General features: G+C 37.8%; 1 protein-coding gene across 3 annotated transcripts in view; it reads left to right on the top strand.

Annotated features, from left to right (window-relative positions):
- The window catches only part of PRKG1 (protein kinase cGMP-dependent 1), a 1472222-nt gene that overhangs the window by 954669 nt on the left and 493745 nt on the right, over positions 1–23808 (top strand). The window lies entirely within an intron of this gene.

Genomic DNA, 23808 nt, shown 5'->3' with positions numbered 1-23808 from the left:
TCCTTTGTAGTACTAGGTTATGAAGGAAAATATGTTAAGGAAGAAAGGCTAGTAGCAAGGCCTCATTAAAAGATAAAATATTTTCCACCCTTTAAAGGGTTATTTTTATTAAGAGGATGATTGTTATGGGGGAAAAAAGTGTGAAGTTTTATATAGCTTTGTAGTGTATTTCAGAAAAAGTGGACTATACATATGTCTTTCAATGCACTTTCAGGCTAATACTGTTTTGAAAATTTGAAACTTTTGAAGATGAGTAGTTTTCTGTTGGATAGATCCATGCTTATAGAAAATAAAACAATGATATTTTATTAAGCAATAAGTTCTTTCCATTTCTTCTATATAATACGTAGACTGAAAATAACAACATTGGAATCACCTTCATATACGGTGATAACCTTGAACAAGTAGCTAATTTCAAATGCAGGCAGCTAACTTAAACATGCAGAGTATATCATGAGATGTATGCAGAGTACATCATAAAAAACACTGGGCTGGATGAAGCCCAAGCTGGAATCAAGATTGCTGGGAAAATTATCGATAATCTCAGATATGCAGATAACACCACCCATATGACAGAAAGTGAAGAAGAACTAAAGAGCCTCTTGATGAAAGTGAAAGAGGAGAGTGAAAAAGTTGGCTTAAAGCTCAACATTCAGAAAACTAAGATCCTGGCATCCGGTCCCATCACTTCATGGCAAATAGATAGGGAAACAGGGACTGACTTTTTTTTTGTGGGCTCCAGAATCACTGAAGATGGTGACTGCAGCCATGAAATTAAAAGACACTTACTCCTTGGAAGGAAAGTTATGGGCAACCTAGAAAGCATATTAAAAAGCAGAGATATTACTTTGCCAACAAAGGTCTGTCTAGTCAAGGCTATGGTTTTTCTAGTAGTCATGTGTAGGTCTGAGAGTCGGACTATAATGAAAGCTGAGTGCTGAAGAATTGATGCTTTTGAACTATGGTGTTGAAGAAGACTCTTGAGAGTCCCTTGGACTTCAAGGAGTTCCAACCAGTCCATCCTAAAGGAGATCAGTCCTGAATATTCATTGGAAGGACTGATGTTGAAGCTGAAACTCCAATATTTTGGCCACCTGATGTGAAGAGCTGACTCATTTGAAAAGACCCTGATGCTGGGAAAGATTGAGGGCAGGAGGAGAAGGGGACGACAGAGGGTGAGATGGTTGGATGGCATCACTGACTCAATGGACATGAGTTTGTGTGGACTTCAGGAGTTGGTGATGGACAGGGAGGCCTGGTATGCTGCAGTCCATGGGGTTGTAAAGAGTTGGACATGACTGAGTGACTGAATTGAACTGACTGAACTTTAACATAAGCTGTGAAGCTTCCAGATCTTCTCAGTGGAAGGTCCCTTCTCCTGTCTTTATAGCCAATATATAAAATTTAAGTGTACCTCTCTACTCAACAACCGATAGTGTACCTCTATCAGTTCTTGGCACTTCTGACATATGTCAGGGAATCCATTCATGAATTTATTTTATCTAGAAATTGTTGAATGTTTCCTGAAACATTTTGATGTTGGAGAGAGACAAGTTAGGGCTCAGTGTTGGTAATTCTTTGTTTTCTAAATTTTGTCTTGGAATGGTTAGGGCATCAATGTGTAACATGTCTGGACTATTCTAGCATTCCATTGAAATGTTAAAATGATTTTAAATATCCTTTCTCTAATTTTTACAAGGATTGCATTCAGATAAATTGTTGGTTATATTATCCAGAATTTTCATATCCTTGTGATTAAGTTCCCTCTAAGATTCAGTGCTGGTCAATATTTGTCATGTCTCCCAATGAGCATGAATACTTTATTCAGATATTGAGAACTACATTACCATTGCTTCCTTAATTGTGAGAAATTTAGTTCTAAATATAATGCTCAATTAAAGTAACTTTAATGCCAGAAGACCTGTATACATTTTTCTCCCCTGGAAAATTTAATGTTGGTATTCTAGATTTTCCTTTCTTCATTTATTTGTGTTTTGAGATTTTAAATTGTTCCCTGTCCTTTGTAGATATAGGCATCAGTTCAGTTCAGTTGCTTAGTTGTGTCCGACTCTTTGCGACCCCATGAACCACAGCACGCCAGGCCTCCCTGTCCATCACCAACTCCCGGAGTTCACTCAAACTCATGTCCATCGAGTCAGTGATGCCATCCAGCCATCTCATTCTCTGTCGTCCCTGTCTCCTCCTACCCCCAATCCCTCCTAGCATCAGACTCTTTTCCAGTGAGTCAACTCGTCGCATGAGGTGGCCAAAGTATTGGAGTTTCAGCTTTAGCATCAGTCCTTCCAATGAACACCCAGGATTGATCTCCTTTAGAATGGACTGGTTGTGAGGAACGCTGGGCTGGAAGAAGCACAAGCTGGAATCAAGATATAGGCTTAGCTGAAATCAAATATGTGAGTAAATATATATATCAGTGGATTAGTGTGTAACATGATTGTGAATGTCAGTGTAGATAGGGTTGGAGTACAGAGAAAACAGGAGACAAAGGCTGGGGGAATCCATTGTCAAGACTCAGAACTGTCCCGTTTCTGAAATCTCAAGATTACAGTTTCAAAGTTTGACCTTCATTTGTAATTTCCCAGCATTTGGATGAAGGATTAGAAACAGATGAAAGAAGAAGCAGGTGATTTCCATGTACACAAAATAGTTAACTTTCATAGTAAAATAGTCCTTTCAAGGGTATAATTCTAGAAGAGTGTAGTAATGAGAGTAGGTAATGAAAAAAAACAAACTATGTTTTATAGAAGCAATCAGGAATTCTCCATCTCATCTTCTCTTTCTTAGATGTGTTTACCAAGCTATCAGTTGGAGAAAATGCAGTAGACACCATGGATTAGGCTGTGTTGGTGTACAACAATATTGTTGTAGATAAGATGGAACAATTCAGGCCAAATATGAAAATAGTCCCATAAGCACACCCCTCAAATTCAGTTTTTAGAAATTCCAACAAAAGAGGCTAATAGATTGCTACACTAAACCAATACTTTCTCCCTGGATCCCATGAAATTTAAATTCTTAAGATTCAGTTTTAGTAAAATATGTGGCAAAAGAAAAAGATTCATTGAACTGCTCCCTCTGGGAACCAAGAATCTTTCAACTAAATGAAGCTACCCCTGCAGGCATTTGTAGAAGTGCTGATGAGCGTTCAGTTAACAGCAAAAATTTTTCAATTTTAGTAGTTTGCTTTGTACTTAAGCCTTCAGAAATGACCTAAAACCAAAAACCATTAAATGTTCATATCAGGTAGATGAACTCCCAGGCCTTGCTCATAAGGAAAATGGTAATTGCTACATAGAATAAATGAACCTTGTATATGAGAGGCTTCACTGTCGCCGAGAGAGGGGCTGCTTCCAGAGAAATGGAACCAAGGGGCTAGGGTCCTTGCTTCCCAGGAAGAGAACAAAGAAGGAGAAAGGAAGGTGTTCGTTCTTAATACTCTTCACCAGTTATCAATCATCAAAAGAGAAATTGGGGTATCTGTGAAGTCATTTTCACCTTATTAAAACATAGTACAATGGACAGGATGAGAAGGAATTCCACTCTTTCTGTTGCCTGCAAGAAAAGATTAATTGAACAAACTTGCAGTAACAAGTTTAGTTTCCCCTGAGGAAAAAATAAACCGTAACAGCGGCCCTGAGAGACAGCCTCTGTATTGTACAGTCCATTAACACTAAGGGAAATAATTAGTTTTTTTACTGATGACTGATGGATTACTTTGTTTATAAACATTAAGTTAAGCTACAACAACAAAGCAGAAGTTTCTAAAATATTCAAAGCAGAGAGAAACAATGAAACTCTATTTGTTTATTTCAGCATTCAGATATTTGCCCTATTTAATTTCTTTAATTCTATAGAACTATTTCTATATAAACTCACCAGCTTACAAGATTCTCATATAAATAACATAAAAATTATGAAAAACCCTTGAAAATTAAATATTTCCAGTATTTTTAGTAAATTTTCATAATGAGAATTAAATTGAATATAACATGTATCTTTAAAAAGCATCAGAGTTATTTATCAGCAAGAACTTGCTTAATCAAAGACTTTTGGACCTGGAATGATTCTGTGAACCATGTGATTGTCTTATTTTGAGGATGCTTTAGTGGAAAAAGATAATACTTGTTTTTGATACCCTTAATTGCTGGAAGTGATGATTCAGTACATTTTGACTTAGGTTTATTAACATGAGTCTATAATGCATTTCATCATTGAACTGCAGTAACTGATTATTTCTGGAGAATTGAAATCAAAGACCCCATATTAACACATCATGGAAGATATGATAATTCTGCATAAGTAGTTATATTTTTAAAAAATATACCACTTCATCTTTCACTGCCATATTACAGAATTTTTAACTGGCAAAATGTCATCTATGGAATAAGAGACTGATTCTCAGACAACTTCTATTTTTTTGAACAGTGAACACAATTTTCCTTCTAACTTCTGAAATAAAATTTGAAATCAAAGTATCACATCTGATTAGACAACAAGATACTTAAAAGATCACTGGTTTTCTCTGGGTCCCTGAGAAGCTTTTTATTTGATGAGAGCTTATAAAGTGACAGTGATGTCATATGTTAATGTGTAATTGACTTTCATCATATAGAGAAGGTATATCTGATTTATTGGAAAAGTCAGAGATGACTTTTAATTTTACTTACACTGAAAATGTTGAACATGCACATTTTTATATCTGTAGATAGAATAAGTGACAGCAAGCTGTCAAAGAAACTTAAATTTCCAACATAGTTTAGAAACTTCGATTTCCAAAACTTTTCTCTAGTTGACCTTCACATATTGCAGGAAGAGTTTTCAACATATAAGTGTATTTCATAATCCACATATGAAAAAATCATAAACATTTTAATATATTGATTATGGTCTCTTGACAAGGAAGCCATTTGACTGACTCTTTGGTGCTGAGGCTTGTCTCCAGACAGATGGAGTTTTCTTTGCACTACTGAGAAGAAAGGACACAGAATTCCAAGGTTTGACAGTGAATTATTTGGTAATGGCAAGTGGATAAAGAGCCTTTACAGTATAGAATTGTGATAATTACTTTATATAAACCATTAAATTAGCATCACTAATAGTGGCAACAACCTGACATCTTAGGACTGTTAATGTGATGCAATACAAAGTACACAGCATTCTCTCTGAAGTGTTCTTGCCAGCAATGTTAAATTTTAACCCAATGAAGCCTTTTAATGTAACTTTCAGTTTATAGGAAGTATAAGGATAAAGGAACAAATTAAATGACACAACAAGGAAGCAATGAAACAAATTGCAATGTGGTCATTCACTAGGAAAACAGAAAATGATCACTTCAAAACATTAATGAAAAAAATATTCAGGGGACTGTTCAAGATTACAAAAAAGTAAAGAGATGTAATAGCCAAGTTAAACCTGTGTTAGTTATCTGTTGCAATATAACATTATCCTGAAACATACTGATTTAAAACCACAAACATCTATCATCTAATAATTTCTGTGGGAGTGAAACCTTGGGTGTAGCTTTGCTGGATGCCTTTGGCTAATATGTCTCTCACGAGGTTGCAGCCAAGTTGTTGACTAGGATGGAGTTTCATCTGAAGGCCCATCTGGGGGAGGTGGGGGGAGGAAATTTTGCCAAGTTCACTTGCATGACTGTTGGCAGGCCTCAGCTCCTTGCTGTGGGGACTTTCCACAGGCCTGGCTCACACAATAGCAGTTGGCTTCTGTCAAGGTGAGTGAGTCAAGAAAGAACAGAGAATGCCCAAAATAAAATCCATAATTTAATCTCAAAAGTGACTTCCTGCCCCTTCTGTATTATTGTCCTTAGAAGTGATTTAACAAGTCCAGCTCACATTCAAGAGGCTATGGTGGCAGAACAATAGAGACATGAAGACCAGGAGACAGAAATCACTGGGGGTTATCTTAGAGGGTACTGATCACAAAATGAATAAAACATGATTGATTCCAGTTACAGAAAAAAATGTATAGAATTTATTCCTGAGGCAAACAGGAAAATTTGAATATGAATTTTCTGTTAATGTTAGGGAACTATTGTCAGTATTTTTGTTGTCAGTGATGTGGTTATGTAAGAATGTACATATTCTTAGAAGATGAAGGCTTGAGTATTTAGGTGCACAGTATTGTGATGTCTGTAACTTATTTCCTAACTGTATCTACACACGCCAATAAAAACCTACACTTAAATATGTGTATACATAAATACATATATAGATGAAAACATAAAATAATAACAGTGGCTGAATCTACCTACCGAGTGGGTATATAGGTGATAATTATCCTATTCCTTCAGATTTTCAGTCTATTTTGACATATTTTTCTAAAAGAAAATGTTAATTAAGATTGTGTGTTAAGTCAGCTTTACCTTTCTTGTTCCAGCAAGTCCAGGAAAACCAGTTGCACAAGACTATACAAGCTTATCTAACTTTCAAGAGATGTTCAAGATATTATATAGGTAAAACACTCATGATATTGATATCTAGCTTTTCCCAAGTTCACTTTCATTGTGGTAATACTTATTTTAACCTCTAATACTCATGTTGAGAGCTTGGCCATTTAGGGAAAGGATGAAAAGATTTCCTGGGAGAGTAGGGATCTGGAGATGTTAAGTATAATGAATTTATTAACTATAATGAATTAACATAGCCAGGCTATGATTTTTACTCCTTTTATATTTTCCTTCAGGATTTTCATTGGTTTTTGTTTTGGAAATTTCCATGCTGTTGTTCAGTTGCTAAGTTTGTCTAACTTTTGCAACCCCCTAGACTGTAGCAAGCCAGGCTTCCCTGTCCTTCATTATCTCCTGGAGTTTGTTCAAACTCATGTTTGTTGAGAGGGTGATGCCATCCAACCATCTCATCCTCTGTCACCCACTTCTTCTCCTGCCTTCAGTCTTTCCCAGCATCAGGTTCTTTTCCAATGAGTCGGTTCTTCACATCAGGTTGTCAAAGTATTGGCGCTTCAACTTCAGCATCAGTCCCTGTAATGAATATTCAGGGTTGATTTCCTGTAGGATTGACTTGTTTGATCTCCTTGCTGCCCAAGGGACTCTCAAGAGTCTTCTCCATTACCACAATTCAAAAACATCAATTCTCTGATACTTGGCCTTCTTTATGGTCCAGCTCTCACATCTATACATGATGATCAGAAAAACCATAGCTTCCATGCTCCACCATATAACCTCTCTTCTACCTAAATCTACTTCTTTACCCTGTCAATATTTTATTATGTTCAAACACTCTCGGTTAATGAATCTTCAGAGTGATGATTTGCATCTATTTGTCATGTATGTCTTCAGTAGAACTACTTTTTGAGCCATTGGTCAGTTTTCCAAAGCACATAGTTTTCTGATTTCTTAGAGATACTTTGCTTTCATTAAAGGTTACAGTCCTTGGGGTCGCATAGAGTCTGACATGACTTAGTAACTAATCAACAACAAACAGCAAATGCCTTCATAAATCATAGTAATGCTCTATCTTTAAATTTTATCCCAGGCCATTGGTGCACATTCACTATTAGGAAAAATGGCTTATTTATTTTTTCCAGTCTTATTATAATATAAATATGATCTCCACAGAGTTATCCTATATGAAGTTGCTTTTAAAGTGATCTTTAAAAAGCTGTTTGTATTTCAATCATGGTATCATATGCCTAGGAATAATTTCTAAATCTATGTTAAATTTTTCCTTTTTTCTATCTTAATGACTCTATTAGCTAACCTCTGTAGCATTCAAACCATTGTTTATTTTTCAGACTGATATAACTTTTCTCAACAGTACTTTGGTTGTCAAAATCAACATTATCAATAGAACTTAGTGAAGACTAATGTGTGACAGTCCCTTCTGTTCTAGGGATATTTGAGAGAAACTAAGTCTTATTTTTAGGTATTATTGTATTCTACTGTAAAATCATGGGTATTTTCATAGTTGAACCCTAAGACTAGGATATTTCAAACAATGTGCCACTAGAAAAAAATGTTTTTCTGGTAGCAGCATCATTATATATTCACTGTAAAATAATTAGAAAATAAAGCATAGATTAAAAATTGAAAGTCACTTTAACCCCACCACTCAGGGAAAATCACTGGTAACATTTTGGTCTGTTTCAAACTATCCTTCCAACAAGCACCAAAAGAGTGTATATGAAGTAAGATGAGAGTGTCTGCATGTAAGAGAACAAAGACCAAAACAAAACAAACCATGAAAAGGATGAGTAAAATAATCCACGGTAAGAAGGCCATCCAGACCTAGCATCATGTCTCCATCACTTTTGCAAGACTCGAGTTATTCCTTGCCTATTCCTATACCATCTCTAGGGTTCCCTACATCCTTAATGGTGCTTCACCCTCATGGTCCAAAAAGGTAACCTAGTTTATCCCTCATCTCTGCATTGTAGCCAGTACAATGGAGGACGGCAATCAAATGGAAGCTGCTCTATGCTCTTAAGAGAGTTTTTGAAAATTTCATATGTTCCTTCCAATATACATTTAATTGGTCATAACTTAATCCCCTTAAGATTAAGGTCATCCTTAACTTGCAAGGATGTCTGGGTGCAAAGTAGGAGTCTTAGAGAAAGTGTGAGAATAAATGAAAAGCAATATCCCAATGTATGCTGGCAGTAATTATCTCTAGATGGTGGGAAGGGGTGATTTTCCATATATACATGTGTATCTGTATATTAGTAAGCCTACAAAGAGCTACTTTCTGTAAAATAGCTGAATATATCAGACATTTTCCTTTGCTTTGAAATAATTAGCTTCTTTTATTTTGAGAAAAACCTGCACAAAAAATTATACCAATATTCTCATTTTGAAGAGAGGCAAATTGATTCCCCAGAGATGTTAAGAATTTTTCCAATACCACAAACTTTATGAGTGATGAAAACTGTTAAGCACATAAAAAGAACTTATTTTACATTAGTGCTTATTGTGCAAAGCCAATTGTTCCCTCAAAGGAGGAGAAATGAGTTTATTAAGCAACTTGATATCCCAAGTACATACAGTATATACACTGGACTCCTAGTCTACTTATTCATCTAAACCAATGGTCAGCAAACATTTTCTATAAAATTGCTTTGAGGGCCAAGATGCAAAATCAAAAATATTATTGAGTTTCTTATATAACTAAAATAAAAAAATTTTTTAAAAGCTTTGAAAAATGTACAAACCATTCTTAACTCACTAGAGGTAAAAAATCAGGTGGCTGGCCCTAGTTTGCCAAGCTCTGTTCTACATGGCGCAGTGATCCATCAGTTCAGTTCAGTTGCTCAGTCATGTCCGACTCTGTGACCCCATGAACTGTAGCACACCAGGAAGCATGCTCAAACGCCTATTCATTGAGTCGGTGATGCCATTCAACTATCTCATGCTCTGTCATCTCCTTCTCCTCCTGCCTTCAATCTTTCCCAGCATCAGGTTCTTTTCCAGTGAGTCAGTTCTTCGCATCAGATGATGAAAGTATTGGAGCTTCAGCATCAGTCCCTGTAATGAATATTCAGTGTTGATTTCCTGTAGGATTGACTTGTTTGATCTCCTTGCAGTCCAAGGGACTCTCAAGAGTCCTCTCCAACACTGCACTTCGAAAGCATCAATTCTTCAGTGCTCAGCTGTCTTTATGGTCCAACTATCACATCCATAGATGACCACTGGAAAAACCATAGCTTTGACTAGATGGACCTTTGTCAGCAAAGTAATGTCACTGTTTTTTAATATGCTGTCCAGGTTGATCATAGCTTTTCTTCCAAGAACAAGTGTCTTTCATGGCTGCAGTCACCAACTGCACTGATTTTGGAGCCTAAGAAAATAAAGTCTGTCACCGTTACCATTGTTCCCCGTTTATTTGCAATGAAGTGATGGGACCAGATGCCATGATCTTCATTTTTTGAATGTTGCATTTTAAGCCACTTTTTTTCATTCTCCTCTTTCACTTTCATCAAGAGGCTCTTTAGTTCTTTGCTTTCTGCCGTAAGGGTGGTGTCCTCTGTGTATCTGGGGTTATTGATATTTCCCCCTGCAATCTTGCTTCTAGTTTATGCCTCATCCAGCCCGGCCTTTCACATCATTCACTATGCATATAAGTTAAATAGGCAGGGTGACAATATACCTGCTTTGATGTACTCCTTTCCCAATTTGGAATTAGTCTGTTGTTCCATGTCCAGTTCAAACTTGCTTCTTGCCCTGGATACAGGTTTCTCAGGAGGCAGTTAAAGTAGTCTGATATTACCATCTCTTTAAGAATTTTCTACAGTTTTTTGTGATCTACACAGTCAAAGGCTTTGGCTTAGTTAATAAAGCAGAAGTAGATGTTTTTCTGGAACTCTCTTGCTTTTTTGATGATCCAACGGGTATTGGCAATTTGATCTCTGGTTCCTCTGCCATTTCTAAATCCAGCTTTAATATCTGGAAGTTCCTGGTTCACGTACTGTTGAAGCCTGGCTTGGAGAATTTTGAGCATTTCTTTGCTAACATGTGAGATGATTGCCATTGTGTGGTAGTTTGAACATTCTTTGGTATTGCCTTTCTTTGGGATTGGGATGAAGACTGACCTTTTCCAGTCCTGTGGCCACTGCTGAGTTTTCCAAATTTGCTGGCATATTGAGTGCAGCACTTTCACAGCATCATCTTTGAGGATTTGAAGTAACTCAGTTGGAATTCCATCACCTTCACTAGCTTTGTTCATAGTGATGCTTCCTAAGGATATCTGGCTCTAGGTGAGTGATCACACCATTGTGGCTATCTGGATCATTAAGATCTTTTTTGTATGGTTCTTTTGTGTGTTCTTGCCGCCTCTTCTTAATATCTTCTGCTTCTGTTAGGTACACACTGTTTCTGTCCTTTATTATGCCCATCCTTGCATGAAAAGTTCCCTTGGTATCTCTAATTTTCTTGAAGAGATCTCTAGTCTTTCCCATTCTATTGTTTTCTTCTATCTCTTTGCATTGATCACTGAGAAAGTCTTTCTTATCTCTCTTGCTATTCTTTGGAACTCTGCATTCAGATGGATATATGTTTCCTTTTCTTCTTTGCATTTTGGTGCTCTTCTATTCTCAGCTCTTTGTAAGGCCTCCTCAGACAACCATTTTGCCTTTTTGCATTTCTTCTTGGGGATGGTTTTGATCACTGCCTCCTGTAAAGTGTTATCAACCTCCATCCATAGTTCTTCAGATACTCTATCAGATCTAATCCCTTGAATCTATTTGTCACTTCCACAGTATAGTCGTAATGGATTTGGTTTAGGTCATACCTGAACGGTCTAGTGGTTTTTCCTACTTTCTTCAATTTAAGTCTGAATTTTTCAAAAAGGAGATATTTTCATATCCATACAATGATTTGATTGTTCTGCAGATGAACAAACAGTGCTTTAGAGCACTTGCCTGTATTCACAAAACTAGTAAATAGCAGGATTGAGATTGGACCCATGTTTATCTGACTCCCAAACCTGTGCTTGTTCTACTTGGCTGTGCTGCAGAACATGTAAACTCTTATGTAGAAACATAGATTATCCAGTGGAAAAAAGTGTCATCTGGAGGGAATAGTATTTCTAGGTTCTACCAGGATCTGGTGGGTTGAAGTCAGGTCTTTCATCTCACCGGATACCTTTGTGTACTTTAAGAAAGTCACAGACCCATTGAGTAAACCCATTGAATAAACTCTTGAGAAGGTGAGGCTATGTCTAGCTTCAGGATTTATTTCGCTTCACATAAAATTTGTCTTACCCCGTGTCATCCGTGCAGTCTGAAATCTTTGTGTTCAAGAGGAAGAGAAGGAGAGTTAATCAATGTTTTAACCATATTTGAAATAGAAATTTTGAGAGATTATAGTATTTTCATTCCCTGTTCAATGGAAATGATATTATGATTTCCTCTTGAAAAGACTCAGGGACCTGAGTTGTCATCCAAGAGATAAATATGGAATGCAGCATATTAGTCATGAATCATAAAAAATTGCCCTTGCAGGAGGGACCTGACTTACTGAGCCACATGCTCAAAAATAAGAAATGACAGACTACATTGGAGCTGAAAAGAAAGGGCCTTTTAGGAAGGTGTCATGGTGAATTGAACATGAAGAGTGGGGTTACTGACTGCCTTTAAATTTCATTGGTTCTCAATAGCTAGAGGTTTAAAGGACCTCAGTAGAGATAAAATTGGACTTCCCTGGTGGCTCAGCGGTAAAGAATCTTCCTGCAATGCAGGAGACCTGAGTTCGATCCCTGGATCAGGAAGATCCCCTTGAGGAGGGCTTGGCAATCCACTCTAGAACTCTTGCCTAGAGAATCCCATGGGCAAAGGAGCCTAGTGGGCTGCAGTCCATAGGGTCACACAGAGTCAGACATGACTGAAGCAACTAAGCAGCAGCAGTTGCAGGGATAAAATCATTGTGCATACATTAATCATATCCATCTCCATTCAGTGCCCATGGCTTGCCTAACTTAGTATATAGCTAGTTCTGAAGTTCTAATTTTCACGGTAACCCTGATAGGTATGAATTGTTCCAACTTAGAAATGAGGAAATTGAAGCTAGTGAGGTAAAGTCATTTCCAATTCACATGATTGTAAGTGATCATGTCCTTTCCATTCTAGGTACCATGCTGCTGGTTATGCTAGTTAATACCAACCCAGAAGATTGTGCTAGAAGTGTGTCCAGAGCATGGCTTTGGCTGCTTTAGCATCATCTTGCTTGTGTGATAAACTTCATATTTCTGGTTGGACTGGTACCACAATTATGGTGGTTCCTTAAAGGCATGAGTATATTTTAGAAGTGATGCAAATTTTTGAGTTTGAATATCAAATATGAAGCTACTGGAAAACTACTGAGAAAATAAAATCTTTCTCAGTATTTTGCTGTTGAGGCTTGCTGTCGAACCACAGTGAAAGAGAAGTAGTTGGAGTTTTCTGTTAACATGATTAAATAGCACAATTCAAATATAAAGACTGTCAAAGTGAGGTTGACAAAAATGATTTGCTGCACAGGTAGAACTTGCTCCAAAGATGGAAGTTAATAGGCTTTGTAAAATTCTTCTAAATAAAACATTTAGAATAAACTTCTCAAATCTTTTGAATATGGTAGTTAAAGAGATTAAATAGAACGCTTTATGGGGCATTGAGGAATACGAATGGAAATATAAACAGCATTTTATTAGTTTGAGGCCTTTTATGCTCTGAAGCTGTTTACCTTTCTAGCCTCCTCTCTTGATGTTTGCTACCACTAATCTTTTATTCCTGCTATAAACCTGATTTCCTCAAATAAACACAGTTCTTTCTTTTCCTCTGATGCTTTGCTCTCTCTTCATGTTGCCTGAGAGAACCTTCCTCTCTCTCCACTGAGCCAGTGCCTACTGATACTTCATTCACCCTGGGTATCCCCCCAGGGTAGGGGGGTAGGGGATTGTCTTCCATCGGCTCAGAATCTACATGAATTTCTCTCTTGCCTAACATTGGCCACCCTGTACTAATCAATAAGCAGTGGCTTATTGATTTTTCTCAATGGTTTGTGAAGTCCTTGTGGACAGAGACTGTGTCTTTTGTCTCTATAAACCAATGTCTGGCCTCTAACACGCTATCAGCTAATGCATATTAGATAATTTGTGTACTAAGGTGTACTTGATTTTTTTAACAGTGTGTTTGCTTCTAATTCACCCTACTTTCTACTTTTGGGCTTCCCTGGTGGCTCAAGATGGTAAAGAAACAGCCTATAAAGCTGGAGACCTGAGTTCAATCCCTGGGTCGAGCCTGTCCCCAGGAAAGGGAATGACTACCCACTCCAGTATTCTTGCCTGGAGAATTCCAAGGACAGAGGAACCTGGCGAGCTAGAGTTCATGGGGTTGCAGAGTCAAAAATGACTGAGTGACTAACACTTTTTCTACTTTTAGACAAACTTTTAAATATCAGTTCAGTTGCTCAGTTGTGTCTGACTCTTTGCGACCCCATGGACTGCAGCACACCAGGCTTCCCTGTCCATCAACAACTCCGGGAGCTTGCTCAAACTCTTGTCCACCAAGTCGATGATACCATCCAACCATTTCATCCTGTCATCCCCTTCTCCTCCTGCCTTCAATCCTTCCCAGCATCAGGGTCTTTTCCAATGAATTGGTTCTTTGCATCAGGTGACCAAAGTATTGGAGCTTCAGCGTCAGCATCAGCCCTTCAAGTGAATATTCAGGATTGATTTCCTTTAGGATGGACTTGTTTGATCTCCTTGGGACTCTCCAAGTCTTCTCCAACACTACAGTTCAAAAGCATCAATTCTTTGGCACTCATCCCTCTTTATGGTCCAACTCTCACATCCATACATGACTATTGGAAAAACCATAGCTTTGACTAGACGGACCTTTGTTGGCAAAGTAATGTCTCTGCTTTTTAACATACTATCTAGGTTGGCCATAGCTTTTCTCCCAAGGACAAGAATCTTTTAATTTCATGACTGAAGTTACCATCTGCAGTGATTATGGAGCCCAAGAAAATAAAGTCTGTCACGGTTTGCATTGTTTCTCCATCTATTTGCAATGAAGTGATGGGACCAGATGCCATGATCTTAATTTTCTGACTGTTGAGTTGTAAGACAACTTTTTCATTCTCCTCTTTCACTTTCATCAAGAGACTCTTTAGGTCTTCTTCGCTTTCTGCCATAAGGGTGGTGTCATCTGCATATCTGAGGTTATTGATATTTCTCCCGGCAATCTTGATTCCAGCTTGTGCTTCGTTCAGTCCTGCATTTCACATGATGGACTCTGCATATAAGTTAAATAATCAGGGTGACAATATACAGCCTTGACATACTCCTTTCCCAATTTGGAACCAGTCTGTTCCATGTCCGGTTCTAAGTGTTGCTTCTTGACCTCCATACCGATTTCTCAGGAGGCAGGTAAGGTGGTCTGGCATTCCTATTTCTTTAAGAATTTTCTACGATGTGTTGTGATCCACACACTCAAAGGCTTTAGCATAGTCAGTGAAGCAGAAGTAAATGTTTTTCTGGAACTCTCTTGCTTTATCGATGATCCAATGGGTATTGGCAGTTTGATCTCTCTGCTTCCTCTGCCTTTTCTAAATCCATCTTGAACATCTTGAAGTTCTCAATTCACGTACCATTGAATCGTGGCTTGGAGAATTTTGAGCATTACTTTGCGGGAGACCTGGGTTCAATCCCTGGGTTGGGAAGATTCCTCTGGAGAAAGGAATGGCTACCCACTCCAGTGTTCTGACCTGGAGAATTCCATGGACTGTGTCACAAAGAGTCAGACACGACTGAGCAACTTTCAATTTCACTTTGCAAGCATGTGAGATGAGTGCAATTGTGAGGTAGTTTGAACATTCTTTGGCATTGCCTTTCTTTGGGATTGGAATGAAAACTGACCTTTTAAATATCAGACTCTTATAATGGAAGGAAATTCACTGCATCAGCTACTTCATACTTTAACTCACTATGCACTCCCCTCGGCAGGTCTAGAGGAAGCTTGTTTCACTTGTAGTTCTCTTTGTGGTCAATATCAATCATGAAAAACATAGTAATAGTTAAAAGTATTTATTATTAAAAATAATCAGATTCGAAATGATGGAATGCATGCTTAATAATTAGGACTTTTTAGGAAAATATTTAAAGTATAATTCAATGTTAAAGTCCAATTACAAATACATACAGTGATTTAAAGAATTTTTTTCTAGGCTAAAAGTATCTGTGGTTGTTTTGGTTTTGGTTTGATTAGGTTCTGTTCAGAATAATAAAACACAGTAAAATAGATATCATTATCTGTTATCTCGCATTTGTGCTAATACAGGAGATATAGTTAAAAGTCATTTAGGGACAGAAAATCTAAACGTGAAAAATGAAGTGCTAAACAACCCTTGGGCAGTTTTAGCACTTTCTAAAAGGAAATGTTCTTTTAGACCCAGTTAGATCTCCAGTTCCTTTCTTTTTTTCAAAGGAAGCCTCTTTCTATATGTCAAAAATAAAGATAGTTTTACTTTGAAGAGACTCAGAGACTCTACCAACTATAAACTACTAATTGTACTCCTTGTGGTCTCAGTGCCTGTTTTTTATCTTTCTTTGTTCTCTGTCCCTGAGAAGGAAAGCAGAAGACATTTTGGGAACCTTTTCTATTCCCACTAATTCTTGGATTCAAAATCTAGTAGTAGCAGGAATTTTCCAGTTCAGTGAAAACAATTACGATGCCCCTGGGGCTGTTTAGCCTATGGTTGGCATAATAAGGAATAAACAACTAATTTAGTTCTGAACCAAATAAAGATTTTAAGTGCTGAGATAGCCCAATTTTCCCAGCCCAAACTGAGGCCCATTATTGGACTCATTAATGTCATGTAAGTTTGGGGGATGATGTTTTTGAAGGAAAATTCAAGAATTTCTGACTATAGTAAGAGGGCTTTAGTCACAGTACCAATGTATCAGAAATGCATAAACTGACATTCTATAACTATCCCCTTTAACTCATACCATAAAGAAGAACTGCTCTCCCCTCCACCCACCATGGTTGGTTGAGTAGGATTTTTCAGAATTGAAGTGATGATTGAAATAAAGATGAAATATACGTGGTTATTTTATTCAATGCATTTATTACTGACCTTCCCAGCTTTCTGTTGTTGTGCTTTTCAGAGTTTCATATTCAAAGTGATGGTGAACATTTAGCATGGTGGCCACCAAATAAGTTCAGTTTCTCATTCTTACCATGCCCACTCTACCCCCACCTTGTTTAGTGGAAACATTTAATTCAGTGATTCAGGCATCAATTTCAGTTTGTATACAGATTTTTAAAGAGGTTGAAAAGAAAGTATTATGATCAGTAGAAAAATGTGACTCACTGATTTTAAATACAGGTATTATACTACCTAATAATTGCACTCATCTCACACATTAGTAAAGTCATGCTCAAGATTCTCCAAGCCAGGCTTCAGCAATGCGTGAACGATGAACTTCCAGTTGTTCAAACTGGTTTTAGAAAAGGCAGAGGAACCAGAGGTCAAATTGCCAACATCCGCAGGATAATCAAAAAAGCAAGAGAGTTCCAGAAAAACATCTATTTCTGCTTTATTGACTATGCCAAAGCCTTTGATTGTGTGGATCACAATAAACTGTGGAAAATTCTGAAAGAGATGGGAATACCAGACCACCTGACCTGCCGAAACCTGTATGCAGGTCAGGAAGCAACAGTTAGAACTGAACATTGAACAATAGACTGGTTCCAAATAGGAAAAGGAGTACGTCAAGGCTGTATGTTGTCACCCTGCTTATTTAACTTATATGCAGAGTACATCATGAGGAACGCTGGGCTGGATGAAGCACAAGCTGGAATCAAGATTGCCGGAAGAATATCAATAACCTCAGAGATGCACATGACACCACCCTTATGGCAGAAAGTGAAGAGGAACTAAAGAGCCTCTTGATAAAGTTAAAAAGGAGAGTGAAAAAGTTGGCTTAAAGCTCAACATTCAGAAAACTAAGATCATGGCATCCAGTCCCATCACTTCATGGCAAAGAGATGGGGAAACAGTGGCTGACTTTATTTTTCTGGGCTCCAAAATCACTGCAGATTGTGATTGCAGTCATGAAATTAAAATACGCTTACTGCTTGGAAGGAAAGTTACGACCAACCTAGACCACCTATTAAAAAGCAGAGACATTACTTTGTCAACAAAGGTCCATCTAGTCAAGGCTATGGTTTTTCCAGTGGTCATGTATGGATGTGAGAGTTGAAAGAAGAAAGCTGAGCACAGAAGAATTGATGCTTTTGAACTGTGGTGTTGGAGAAGACTCTTGAGAGTCCCTTGGACTGCAAGGTGATCCAACCAGTCCATCCTAAAGGAAATCAGTCCTTGGTTTCATTGGAAGGACTGATGTTGAAGCTGAAACTCCAATACTTTGTCCACCTGATGAGAAGAGCTGACTCATTGGAAAAGACCCTGATGCTGGGAAGGATTGAGGGCTGGAGGAGAAGGGGGTGAAAGAGGATGAGATGGTTAGATGGCATCATTGGCTCAATGGACTTGGGTTTGGGTAAACTCTGGGAGTTGGTGATGGACAGGGAGGCCTGGCGTGCTGCCGTTCATGGGGTCGCAAAGAGTCGGACACAACTGAGTGACTGAACTGAACTGATTATGTTTGAAAATCTGTCTATATATTGGGAAAGTATGCCAAACTGGCAGGAATTACTGAAAACCAGCCAAATCGCCATGAAAAGCAGGGAACAGGTTTGGGTTGAGTACCCATGGTTCTCAACAGTCAGGGTAGTTACTAGCCAGTACACTGAAAAAATTGCTTCCAGCCTTACTGTATATGTGGAGCCTTGCCTTCCTATGGAGTTGAAATTCCCAAGTTTTTTAGATGAAATAGAAGGACCTTCTGCTATTGCTCACTTACGTAGTCCATGAGGGGAACCCCAATGTAGATAGAAAATTGCTCCTTGGTATTATTAGCCATTTGAATAAAATTCATACCAACTAATAGCACCCTCACCATTTTCCAAAAGCGTATCATTGTAGTCCGCTATAGTGAGATGCAATATCTGTGTTTAGTTTATAATTCATGAGGATGTCATTTTAACTAATCGAGTTTACAGAGTGACAGCCCTGTCTTTCTCCCACGCATTTTAAATTTAGTTTTAATTTATATCAGCAGTTCGGGAACAGATTATTTGCCAAATGCAGGTGGCAGACTGCTTTTCTCCCTGATGTCCATCTGTGAAGCCCTATGAGACTTCACTAAAATGATAAATTGAAATGTCTGGCGGGAACCAGCTTGTTACACAGAACAGTGGTGTACACAATTGGGAAGCCTGCTTGCTACAGCAGAGACCACAGGTGGTAGTTTGTAATAAGGCATCTGTGGATGTTAAGGATTTCTGAAGCTGTTTGATTTTGTTTTTCCATTTTTTTTCCCACTTGACCAAGAGCTTCCTGGTTAAGCTACAATCTCTTTTCTTACAGGTTCCTGTGTGTGTGTGTTATCAGAAGTACTGCTTTTACATTTCAAATAGGTTCAAGACTCCGATTTTATTCTAATATTTCTTAGAATCATGAATTGGCTAACAGCTGATATGAATCATGTATCATGTCTCCTCTGGAGACACAGAGCACAGCTTTTTGTAATACCACCCATATCCTTATTAAACCTGCTTTTATGTAGAGAAGTAAGCACGATGCAGCATCTGTAATGCTTATAAGAAAACAAATATTCAATTTTAGTCAATAAGCAGGATAATTAAAATAATGGCTTTATTTTTATGGAATCGAGATGATGAGCGTCAGAATATCGGCATTGGAAGGAATCTCAGAATTCATCCATCCAGTCACCAGGTGATGAATGCCTTAGTTTCCTTGTCAAATAGTTATTTACACCCACTTAAATTCTTCCAGTGATAGAAAACACCTCCTCTTAAAGACAGTTATTGCATTTTCAAAATGTCTCTTGGCTTTTGTGTAATTTTTCTCCAGTGAGCCGATCTCTCTGTCTTTCTCTCTTTTTTTTACTTAAAAGAAATTTCCTGTTAGATTGTTTATTTTTTCATTAGACATTTATTGAAAATCAACTCTGTACCAAGCTTGGAGCCAGGTTTCTAAGCTGCATGAATGAAAAATATACAGTCCTTCTTCCCCACCCCTCAAAGAACTCATCTTGAGATAAGGGCAACAGGAAAGAAAAACAGATTGCAGTACAGTGTGGTAAATGCTGTTAGTAGTCAGCGTGGAGTCGAACAGGACCATATTAAGAAAGCACAGACCCTCGATGTATGGGCAGGCTTTGAGGAGGTGCATTTAAGATCAGTCCTGTACAATGAACTGGAAATATTAAAACAATATAAGATTTTAAAAAGAGTAAAAAAATATTCTCGTGTAGTTCAGTTTTCAAATCTATTTAGAAATGTCAGAAATGTATGTGCTGACTGAATTTGTACCAACAAACAATAAAAGAGCAAAATATAATAGCTCTTTGAGCTTAATAATGATATTTGTAGAAACTGTCCAGATTCTCAGTTAACCCAGACTGAATGTTGGTCGACTGGACTCCCTTCACTGGCCCAGTGGCTCCAGGATCTACCTTTGATTCACACTGGTGCTCTGGGCTATCCATACAGTCTTTCACTTGATTCTCATTGCAGTACTCTCAGGTAAATACTGTGATCTGCATTGTGTGTCATGTTTCTTCTGAAGAAACTTGTAACTCCACCAGTTACAAGTAATACGAACAGTGAGTCTGAGGTTATTAAAATGGAACTGTGTGATTTGAGTTCCATGAAGGTGGTATCCCCAGCTGATCACTGAATGCTATGAGAGGGTATTCTCTGGGATGCTGTCCAACTTGCATGCAGCTTAAACCAATGGAAGCCAGGCCCTGTGTTGCCCTAGATGATGTCTGGATTGCAGGAGGGGATGGCATCTCATCTCACCTTCTGGTTACTTCTTCCTTCTGACATTTGTATGAGGTTCTTAGGGTTTTGGTCAGTATTGGCAAACATGTTTCACAACTCTAGGTTTGCCATTTATCTTTATTGTAAGAAATAGAAGTCCATGCTTTGTATCTGAGTGGCATTTAGTGATCATTTTAGGACTGCTGCTAGAATTTTATGCTGGATAATTAAAGTTATATGTGTGCATGTGTATAGATATATATCTCACTTTAAAGTGTTGATTCCTTTGCTCCTAATCTGTATATATGTATTTGTGTGTATATATGTATGGAATGTATGTGATACAATATATGTATGCAATTTTTTAAAAAGGTGAACATTCAAACTCATATTATCAAATTGGGGTATTAGTGAGAAATAGTATCCTGTCTGCCTTTTAAGAACTTTCTGACCTGTTGTTACATTGAGCCTTTACTCTAGAAAATGTGGAGCAATGTAATATTTTTCAAAATTTAGAATATTAATAGAGCTGTGTTTAAGGTTTTGGTGCATTTAGACATCAGATAACGATGAATACACATCCAGTACAGATAATCACTAAATACAGATGTAAGTTTTCAGCACATTTATTTAAAAGTTTTATAAATTATTAGGTTTCAAGTTAATGTAAGTATTGACTTTATAAGAGTAATGTCTTTAATAAAAAAGTTTAAATGTTTTCTTTTTATTCAGAGAAGACAAAGTTCATATGATTAGTCTAAGAGTGCTAGAATGCTCTCACCAGATTTGTGTGGGTGCATACAAGGTTCAGTTCAGTTCAGTCGCTCAGTCGTGTTTGACTCTCCGCGACCCCATGAATCACAGCATGCCAGGCCTCCCTGTCCATCACCAACCCGGAGTTCACTCAAACTCATGTCCACAGAGTCGGTGATGCCATCCAGCCATCTCATTCTCTGCCGTCCCCTTCTCCTCCCGCCCCCAACCTTTCCCAGCATCAGAGTCTTTTCCAGTGAGTCAACTCGTCGCATGAGGTGGCCAAAGTATTTCAGTTTCAGCTTTAGCATCAGTCCTTCCAATGAACACCCAGGATTGATCTCCTTTAGAATGGACTGGTTGGATCTCCTTGCAGTCCAAGGGACTCTCAAGAGTCTTCTCCAACACACAAGGTTAGGCAGTAGCAATTTTGTTGCCATAGTGACCATTTAGAATCTAGTTTAATAGGCTGTGTAGGCAGGTTAATATAAAAGGGCTTGTTTTCAACATTGTGTAGTCAAACCAGCTTAGTGAATAACTGAAATAAGTTTTGGGGAGACCGGGACAGGTCAAATCTTAAAACAAAAAATACCCACACCCCTAGTACAGGGTTCAGGTTGAATGTTACCCATTTCCTGTCTGCCAAACTGAGTAATGGCAATGTCCACCATTGAGCGAGTGTAGGGAGGAAACATGAAACTGCCTGGCTCTGAACAGGGGATCCAAATTCTAATTCTTCATGCCATCATTCTCTTTCAACTTATGATTCAGCTTCAGTTCAGAATGGACCCTGAAGTTTTTTCCTTTTATAAGAAATAATTAATTTTAAACAAAATTACAAATAGGATACTTGCTAAATATTTCTGTGGAAGCCCCCAGTTCAATTTTTACTTTTTCTATTGTTCAACTTAGAAGTTAGTCTCTTTTTACACCTGAGAAAAGTGAGTGAGTAAAGATAAGAATGAAGAATAAAGCATTCAGAGAAGAAAATGTTGTCTTCATGTTTAGTTATCATTAGGGTATACATGCTTTTATCCTAGTATCATTCGATTGTGGTGAATGTATGTAAGTTGTTTACTTTATAACTTATTTCCAGCAATATTTTTGTCACTATTCATTTTTTTCCCAAAATACCATTTGACAAAAAAGGAAGAAAAAATAAAAAGAATATTATATTGTGTTTCTGAGATTCTGCAACACTGATGATATGATGAACCATCATTCTAATGACAGATTTGGGGAAGGGGAGACAAAACTGTTAAAATATGCAGTGAGAACAAGGCAACTTCTAATTATAGAAATGTCGAAATGTGATTGAAGAATTCATCTTAGGCATGAAAAAATATGGAAATTGAGAATAAAAATTATAATCATGAGTCAGAAGATTGAAAGATTAAGGGGAGAATGAAAAATATAGGTCATGCAGAAGTTACTACCTTTACAGTTTTGTTCTGACGATAAAACACAAAGTTTTTAAAATATCTGGAGAGACATCTTATGCCTATTAAAAACTTTGACATGTTTTATTTTATACCTGTAACCAGGTTTATTAGTTTTGAATCACATTTAGTTACTACCCCTAAAATAAAATGTGTGCCTAAACTCTAAGCATATTAATAAAAAAATAATTTGGCACCAAATGCTTCTTATCTTTGTTTTTGGCTGCAAGAATAGATGTAGATTTACTAACAGGAAGGATGAATGGGCATCAGACTTTGAAATAAATTCTGGAGAAATATCAAGGTTTAACATCTAGGGAGAAGGAAATGGCAACCCACTCCAGTGTTCTTGCCTGGAGAATCCCAGGGATGGGGGAGCCTGATGGGCTTCCGTCTATGGGGTCACACAGAGTTGGACACGACTGAAGTGACTTAGCAGCAACATCTAGGGAGGTCAATAAATAGAAAGTTAAATTTAAGGTTCAAACTAGCGTGGGAGTAAGAGATCAGAGGTATCTTATTAAAGACAAGAACAAGCATTCACAAATGGTCCAACCAAAATGAAGTCTGTTGAACAATTTGCCTTCTCAGTGTTTATTGTTCCACAGTACTGCTTCTTAAGGGTGCCAAACAAACTTCCATTGAGATTGGATTATATTTCAGTTATATTACCATATGTTATTTGATTGATTACCCTATATTGATCTGAAAATTGGCTTAATTTATACATTTAAAGATATGATGGTCTCACTGCCTTATCTGTTACCCCTTGTGCTTCTCCATATGCTGACCTCACATATCCTTAGGGTTCTTACCATATGCACTGTTGCAGGTGCTTCCCTCATACAAGCTTGGCAAAGGACTGTTTCACTGAAGATGATGTATACTTTGCAACTTCTATGATTTTTCTATACTATTTTCCATGTTTAGGGTGCCTTTCTCTCTTTTGACTCTTTTTGGCTCTCTTTCCAAATAATTATTTCCAGATGTTATTAGGGGCTTCCCTGGTGGCTCAGATGGTAAAGATTCTGCCTGCTATGCAGAAGATCTTGGTTTGATCCCTGGGTCAGGAATATCCCCTAGAGAAGGGAATGACTTCCCACCAGTATTCTTGCCTGGAGAATCCCATGGACAGAGGAGCCTGGCCAGCTACAGTCCATGGGGTTGCAAAGAGTCTGAGATGACTCAGCAACTAACACACACACACACACACACACACACACACGTTATT

This window comes from Moschus berezovskii, chromosome 12 (genome assembly GCF_049115385.1).
Source record: "Moschus berezovskii isolate FMDL1 chromosome 12, NW_MosBer_1.0, whole genome shotgun sequence".
Taxonomy (NCBI): domain Eukaryota; kingdom Metazoa; phylum Chordata; class Mammalia; order Artiodactyla; family Moschidae; genus Moschus; species Moschus berezovskii.
This window is presented reverse-complemented; position numbering and strand designations above follow the sequence as displayed.